This window comes from Bactrocera latifrons, unplaced genomic scaffold (assembly GCF_001853355.1).
Source record: "Bactrocera latifrons isolate USDA-ARS-PBARC rearing strain unplaced genomic scaffold, ASM185335v1 scaffold_156, whole genome shotgun sequence".
Classification (NCBI taxonomy): Eukaryota; Metazoa; Arthropoda; class Insecta; order Diptera; family Tephritidae; genus Bactrocera; species Bactrocera latifrons.
Genome location: NW_017535030.1, coordinates 271,187 through 279,907, shown reverse-complemented (window position 1 = coordinate 279,907; position 8,721 = coordinate 271,187). Strand labels below are relative to the sequence as shown.

Genomic DNA, 8,721 nt, shown 5'->3' with positions numbered 1-8,721 from the left:
ACCTTCACTGACACTGAAAAACGCGAGTGACCCTTGCACAGTTTCGTCTTGGATGTTGTAGCAGGTTAAACTCCTACTTGTCCAGAATAGACCCCGACATATGCAACCTATGTCCTGYGAGCAATGAGTTTCCACATGACACTGGCCACCTCTTTGCATGTCCCGCCAACTCCACTCATCTGAAATCCTTTTCCTTTTGGTCCGACCTCGTCGAAACCTCACGTTTCCTGGGCCTCCTGTTAGATGACGTCGACGACAACTTGGATAATCCTCACCACCCTAACGAGGATCAGATACTCCATTAAAACAACAACAACAACCATCTGATTTCATTAAAATATGTAAAGACATGTATTACACGAGGAAAAGACGAATACTTGCACTGTTCATTTCATATCGGTACTATCATGTGCWCTAAACATCAAAAATAGTGAAGTGGCATTGAATTCTTCATATTTTCGAAAATGTTGGTAAGAAGCACATTTTTCAGATATTGRAAAACAGTTTCGTAATATATGTATTTAATGCCCTCTGATTTATTCACTTTRTTTTACTGTTTAACGACACTTGACGCGCTTCCCGGTAATGTTTTATGTAAATTTCGCTAGAATTACCATGCTTCAATTACAYGCAGTCCATGAACTCAGCGAATGTGGCATGCAATTAAGTAGTGCAATTCTGCAAAAGTTAAAAATAGTTATCTGTTGGATTAAAGAAGCTTACAGAAGAAGTACACACATTCAAACAGTGATATTCGTCTATTTTCACACCCCTAACGCTTTTCGAATGTGTGCATGTGCAATAGGTTCAAGTTCAGGAAATATAAAAAACATTGGGAATGTAGAAGTGGATTCAGACACATTTGTTGAGGCCCAGTGGAAATACTTTTTCCGACACACAAAGAGAGTCATTTGAAGTATTTATCTAAATGGATAGAGATATAGATTAATAACACTGTGGAACATTTTTGGGATTATTGTCTGGGGGGTGAGAAATTCCAAGTCAGGGTGATGGTACTAGGTCAGTACAGTAAAACCCTCAAAGGGTTTGGCGTTCGTATGTGTAAGTTGTTTTTATGACCTTTTAAATTTTTTCCTTTTCTTGATGTTTTTTCACTTAGTTGTAACATTTTGGTAAAAAAAAAAGAAAACAAAAAAAAAAAAAAAAAAAAAAAAAAAAAAAAAAAAAAAAAAAAAAAAACAAAAAAAAAAAAAAAACATTTCCGAGAATGCTCTTAACATCCGAGCGATAGAAACATCGTAGTTGTTAGAGAACGATGCTTTCTAACAAGCCTTCTATGACTTCTTTGATTGATTGCCATGCATTCAATTCAGCGTCGAGTGACTCATCCAAAATATTGGGAAATAAGGAAAAAATTTAAAAGGTCATAAAAAAACTGACACATACGAACGCCAAACCCTTTGAGGGTTTTACTATACTGACCTAGTACTATCACCCTGACTTGAAATTTCTCACCCCCCAGATTAGCTGTTGTAAACTGTGTGACCTGAGTAAAAATCGAGGTTTCTTGATGAAACCATAGCAACCATCATAACAGTTATGTTGAAAACTACTTAAAGAGCTATGACTCCCTATAGAAAAAAGGCGAGAGGCATTACATTTGGCACAAAAGAAGATGTGGTAGGCTTGCATACGAATATTTGAATCGGTATTGCAGCAAGTACGGTATACTCACTGGGTTAGTGTTAATTTCAATTTATGTAATTTAATGACACACGTAGAATGCAACAGAAAGTTACGGTTGGTTAATGCTTAAAAAGGAAATGAGAATATGAAAAAATCTGTTCTAAAGTATATTCAATTCAAAGTATTTGAAGACAAATTTTCAAAGAAAATATTTTTGGAATGAAAAACATAAAATACTTTGAGAAATGTAGAGATATTATATATTGTCCTGCGTTGTACAAAGGAAGGCCGAACAATCCAAAGGCAGAGAGGAGTATGGAGTCTACTCCAAAAAACAGCTCTACTGGAATACACAGCCTAGAAAAAGAAGCGAAAGAGATTGGTCTTKTGGTGAACGAGAGGAGAACAAAGTACTTGGAGGACAATATTCTTTGTGTCTGGAAAATTACGACACTGTTGGCAGCTACAAACGTGTAAAGTTTTACGACTTTTTTTTTTCAGAAGAAGCTATATTCCGCCAATAATCTAAGGTCGAAGATCAAGTTCAGGGTAACTCTTGCCAACTAGTGTTACTGTAGCATCGGTAGACAATTGAGAAGCATTTCCCTCTTTCGACGAACGAAAATTACTTACAATATTCCAGTCCTATTATACGGAAAAGAAACATAGACGATGACATAACATAGAATATGAGAAAGCCCTTGGGGTATTCGAGAGAGCTTTTATCCGCAAAGATCGTTGTAGCAGTTTTATAACAAAAGCATTTCGCATGAGTGGAGGAGATGGACATTCAATAGTAAGACCAATTGAATAAAAAGATAAGATAAGATTTATTAAGTGCTTTGATAAATGATAAATGCCAGATTCTTTTTAATTTTTGAACACAATGGTTTATAGATTGATGAGAAATTTGGTAAATGTTTTTAAAGGTGTATGGAATGCTAAGCGGGATTAATACTTGAATTAAATTTTTACGCATGAAGTAAATGAAATAAGCAGAGAACAAATGTATTAGTTAAGAACCAAAAACAAAAACATAACGCATGTACTCAGTTCTACACCCTTTGTGAAAAAAGAGGAAATTGATATTTTTATTTATATTTTGTCCAAWGRCCCTTATTATCTATAACATTTTTTATGCRATTTGGCATACTCTCARYCAGATTCTGTACCATTTCTTTTGGAATGTGATTTCACTCTAGGTCTAGTCGCCTCCAAAGGTCGTCAAGGTTGGATGGGGCAAATTGGTACTGCCTGAGCCGTCGTTTCACAATTAACCATAAGTTGTCAATTGGATTGAGGTCGGGGCTTTGAGCTAGCCACTCCATCAACTTAAATGTTTGGTTTCCCTGCCATTCGTGGACAATTATCGCAGAGTGTTTGGGGTCCCCATCTTGTTGAAAAGTTATTTCTTTTACGGGGTGCGCACTCTTTTCCAAAAAATTGGGAAGATAGGTTTGCAAAATATGTAAATAGTTTTCTTTTCGCATTGTGCCATCAATCTTATGCAATAGTCTAACGTTCCACTACGTAAGGCACCCCCAAACCATTACATTATATATCCTCCTCCATGCTTCACGGTTTGTTTGTCTTTGAAAATTTTCGCCGGGCCTGTGCCATGAAAATTGCTTTCCATCCGACTGAAATCAGTTAAACTTAGATTCGTCCGACGAGATAACACATTTCCAGTCATCTACAGTCCAGTTTCTATGTTCCTTTGCAAATTTTAACCGAKCCTTACTATTTTCCTCCGATAGAGCTGGTTTACATTTTTTCACAGATGCGACATATCCAATTCTGCCAARTGCTCTTCCAGCTGTCCACCGACTTAACATTTCCATAGAAGMCTCTTTTGGTGTTAGAAGCTTATCTTTCTTCATTTTCGACATCGTACGTCGATTATCATCATACGATCATACGATACATTTTGTCTTTTTTGCACCTTGACCACCACTGACTGCCTAACTTGCAATTTTTTTTAACTAACTAGGCTAACAATATTATTTTCAATATCAAGCGATAGTTTCTTCATTTTTTTATCAGGAATGTAGATACTAATTTGCCAATTCAAGAAATAAATTTTTAACTATTAGGAACTATTTAAGGCAATGAATTTCGAACAAAGAATCTTATGTTTTTGTTTTTGGTTCTTAATTAATACATTTTTTTGTTCTTAAGTTAAATACGTATTCTTAGAAAAAAAGTTTTTTCATTTACTTCATGCGTTAAGGTTTTATGAGCGTTCAAACACGAAAATGTTGAGCGTGGAATTACTTTTGCTCCCCACTGTTTGTATATTCCAAGGGCCATGGAAATAGTTCCGTTACATTTTTCGACTGAAATTGACAGAAAATAAAATAGTTCCTGATGTCAGGAACAAAAAGGAGGACAGCTTGTTTTATAATTTCTAAGCAAGGTAGATCGTTCATCTGGTTTATGTTATTGTATATTCACTGCAACCGAGGTTAAGCAAAGCACACTTTCTAAGTTTCTAAAACTTCGTCTCTTCAGTTTATATCGAAGGAAATATTGATGCCTAAGAAGAGAATTGAAATTCATTACTACAACAACTGTTTACTTTTTAAACTTTTTCAATAATAATGAGAATGTTCTAAAATTAGAATAAGGTGGCATTCAAAATAAACAYCTAATGTAACAAGTATGCGAATTGTATCTATTAAATTGGGTAATTAGTACCTGCATCGCGACTAACTTTCCAGAGAGCTCATTTGTTGACTATGGAAATACTTTGCTGAGGCGTAATATGGTAGTAGTTTATAAAACTAAACGCTCACAATTATTTCATTGTTGTAGTTTTATAACGAAAACATTTTTTCATCGAATCGATCTGATTGCATTCACACGCTACGCAAATATCGTACAGCGAGCGGCACCCACAACCAAATAAGCACACCGTTACCGCCGCTCGGCCGCACGGCYGCAAGAAAAAAGCAACCAACACGCCGATCGTGTTGCTGCAATTAACACTTTGATTTACAAAGTTTCGCCTCCGCTCTCGTGGCACCTMGCCGGAGTAATTATTGGCGGATGTGCGCGACTGCTCCGCGCGCGATGCGTGTGTGGCAGTGAAAATGTCGTCAATTGACATTTTAAATTTTTGGAGCAATCAATACTGTGTTGGCCATCGTTGTAGCGCTTCCAGTGACTTTGCCGCTAAATTAAGTTAAATGATTAAATCAATAAAGGCCCAAAAGCCTAACAGATTTGTGGCAATTTCTTTTGTAAATATTAATTTGAGTTTATGAATATTGCAAAAGGTTATAAAAACAGATTTCAAGCTGCAASTCTATGTAACGAAATAATAAATTATGTACCTAAAGTGCGGATAGTTTTGAAATTCATGAGTTCCTTATGAGTACAAAATATCTCACGCTTTTCTCATTACCTCATTTGCCTAAATGTGCCTAGAATTGACGCTCATGATTCTGCCGAGGTACGTCTATGGCTACACCTATTTTTCTGTGTGTTTTTATAACAGGTCAATTGAATAGTCCGCGGGCTGCTAAAGTAAAACACATTTTTTAGCAAAATTCGTTTTTTTATTCAAAAAAGTTCTTTTCCACAGTTCAGTTCTCAAACGAATCAGTTTCGGTAATSAACTCTTCGTTCGACAAAAATTTCCCATTGAGTATTCTTTTGAGATTTGAGAACAGGAAATAATCGCTGTTGACCATAAGTGGAGATTACGGTGGGTGATGAGCAATTCGAAACCCAATTCATGAATTTTTGTCGTCATTTTYAGTGACTTGTGACACGGTGCATTGTCTTGCTGAAACAGTACTTTTTTCTCCACATGCGGCGGTTTTCGGCGTCTTCGTCCTTCAATCCTTGATGGTGCTTCTTTTTTCAAGGTAGTTAATAAAAATTATTACACGCGGTTCCCAAAAATCCGACGCCATAACATTGCTARCAGATTGTGCGTTTTGTACACGCTTTCGAGCGCGTTTATCATGGGAAGTTCACTCGGAACACTATCGATTGGATTTCGGAGTGAAATGATTTATCCATGTTTCATGTCTGCGCAAAAATTCAGGAGAACATCTCATATCTTTAGAGCATGTGCTTTCTCCATTCACCGTTTTCGGTGCTACTTTCACGTCTTAACTTAACATACCGAACCTTAGTGGCTGATTTTTCTAGAGTCCGTAAGGTTTTGCTTTAACATATTTTCTTCCATTCAAAATTTTTTTTGAAAAATTTATGTGCATTCTCTTTGAACAGGAACGTCCCGCTGTAGACGAAAATACAGTGCTCTGGCAATTTGCAAGATGACGAAATATTTTAAGATTTTATTAAAATTGTGTAGTAAACTTGATCTTCAATAATTTCATGTATTGGTAGTCGAAAATATTTTTTCGTAGTTTGTCAATAAATTTCRTGGCAGTCATATATCTCCAGTGCTACCAATCATATTGTGTCATGCCATATAGTGTTGGAAATGTGAGATCTTAAACTTCATTTAACATAAAATTAAATTCGGGAAATTTGAAAAAAAGTTTCAGCTGTTCAAAAAAGAGAGAAAATAATGAAGCAATTCGCTTTATTTTGAAATTTGTATTGAAAAGTGAAGAATGCCATCCAATGAAATATGTGAAGTTTACGGAGACAATGCTGTATAAGTTCGTGTAGCACAATAATGGTTCGCTCGCTTCCGTTCTGGAAATTTCGATTTACACTAATGGAAAATGTCTCCAGCGAAAAATGGCAAAAATTGTCTGCCAAAATGGCACATATTTGTTTATTTATTTATTACTATAAATATAAAAAAAAAATAAGTTGAAGTTTGATTAAAAATTCGAAAGGACTTTTTCGACTACCCAATATTATTGCTTTTAAACAGACGCACGCTCTCGATAATATGAGCATTGGCCATTATATTCACCATAAAGTCGACTAGGACATATTAACTAAATGTATTATAGGGGACCGTTTTCAATACTAAGATAAAAATACGGAAGATTGGAAATCATATATTGGGTGTATGGGGTCAAAAGAAGTATTGGCCCGAACCTAACCTATTTCAACGGTTTTTAGAAGAGAGATGCCACACTTTAGAGGCACTCATTGTGYACAATTTTATTATGACATCTCCAACCTGGCAGAATCTGATGGAAATTAACATTGTGTTATATGAGAAGTGCGCGTGGCTATAGTCCGAAACTCAAATAAACGCTATTAGTCGATAGACTGCACAAGGAATATGCTTGAAGAAAGTAAAGGTAATAAGGGCCGAACCATATATGTAGTGGATGTTATGTTAAAAGAGTACGATCGCCCAAGTCGTCTAGGAGGCCTGATGTTAAGATTTGGCTTCCGCTGACATATTTTTCTGAGGTTTTTTGCCTTGCCAAAGAAACAAAGGAATGAGATATTCGCAGARATAATTTAGAACTAGTAGCTGGCCAATTTATGGATGCTTTACTCAAAAAATAGTGCACATACATTTTACATAGTATGTTTACGAGCACAACCAGCATACTGCTGAAAATTTTCTCTGCTTATCTACACAACCAATAACAAAAGAACGACGGAGAATYGTTTCATGGTAATAGGAAAGTCAATGTACAAAAGAGGTAGTTTTCAACCGAATGATATTTACTATATAATCCACTACGATAACAGGAATCGCACGTGAGTCTGACGCAAATATTAAAGAGCAATATTGTATTCGACGAACCCAATTTCATACTCTGGTTATAAGTCTTAATCATATGGCTCTMGCCAAGTTTTATCGCTATAAAATAAATACTTTGGTGAGGTATTTAATTTTTATTATTTCTTGTCTGCTTAACCTTCATTCAATCGTCCACGTCCATGCAACAACCCCATCTGGCACACAACAACCACTCCCTCATTGGGCTCAATGAGTTTCATAGCGTTAGCACTCCAAACATTTGCTAATTCTAAGGCAATTGTTATAAACCCTTATCGGATCTCTTTCATTCGCACGGAAATATATTTTTGAAATATAAAAATTTGCTATACTTTGTAAGTAATAAACATTGAGGTTGTAACGAGAAGTAAAAATCTGCAAAAGACATCAATTTCCCTATAGAATTCAAACTAGACTGGAAAGCATTCGATTTTTAACTATTCAAGGACYCTTTATTATTGTTATTTCATTCGATTACTAACATTAATATAAAATTATGGTGCATTTCGGTTTTCTGGTTTTTAGTTTGGATAACACTTTGTACATATTTACGTCCTGATRCTAATAAAATAATACTAAAAGGGAAAATCTGAATCGTTTTGCTTAATTCAACTAATATTTTTTATTAGTTTGAATTGGTATGAGTATATTTTGGCTAAAATCTGACAATTGAAAGTTTCTAGGTGATCATTGTGTAAAAAAAAATTGCTTGAGTGAACACAGACAGTTGGACTCGCGGTCAATACTAGTTAAAAAGTAACTAGTTCACACTATATGGTTTTGCTGAAGGTAATGTTATTTGTATATATGCTTATTTGTATGTGTATGTGTGAGAATACATTGTACATTGTTTGTGAGATTAAATTTTTGTTGTTTCAACGGCCTTATGCTAATTGGTGCAAATATTGTTTAACTTTGGTCGCTTAATGATGGCAAACATAAAAAAGCTGTCATTAAATAACATCCTCACCCGCCTGCAGTGATATAACCACGTACCTATGCATATATATAAATATRTATATGCCAGCGGATTATACCAAGTTATTGTAGTATAATTGCTGTCAATATTTGGAATCCAATAATTTAGGTGCAATTTCGCATTTCTGCTATTTTTGGAAAACGCTCATCGCTTTGATTATTTTACAAATCAAAGTTTTTGATGGCAATTAGTCAAATTAATATGAAATTACAATTTTTTTATTCAAAGGTATGTTATACACATACCGTATCTCATGAAGTTGCAGTGATAAAATTTGAAAGGGTGCAGTTCGAAAACTCAAGTTAAGGCCATTTTGCTGAAATGAAAATTAAATTAAAACAAGAAAATGCTATAATCTCCTCGCAAAACAAAACATTCCTTGAGAGACTTGTTTTTGATCGGTCAGTTTGTATGGTAGCTA

At 35.1% G+C, this 8,721-nt stretch overlaps 1 protein-coding gene across 6 annotated transcripts in view; it reads left to right on the top strand.

The window, feature by feature from the left end:
* The window catches only part of LOC108966128 (lutropin-choriogonadotropic hormone receptor), a 59,296-nt gene that overhangs the window by 9,010 nt on the left and 41,565 nt on the right, over positions 1 to 8,721 (top strand). Inside the window, exon 1 of one of the 6 annotated variants that reach the window (XM_018928887.1) lies at positions 8,046 to 8,110. The exons of the other annotated variants lie outside the window; for them this stretch is intronic. The gene's annotated coding sequence lies outside the window, so the exon portion shown is untranslated. Of the gene's footprint in view, positions 1 to 8,045; positions 8,111 to 8,721 lie in introns of those variants that run through there. 6 annotated transcript variants of the gene reach the window in all.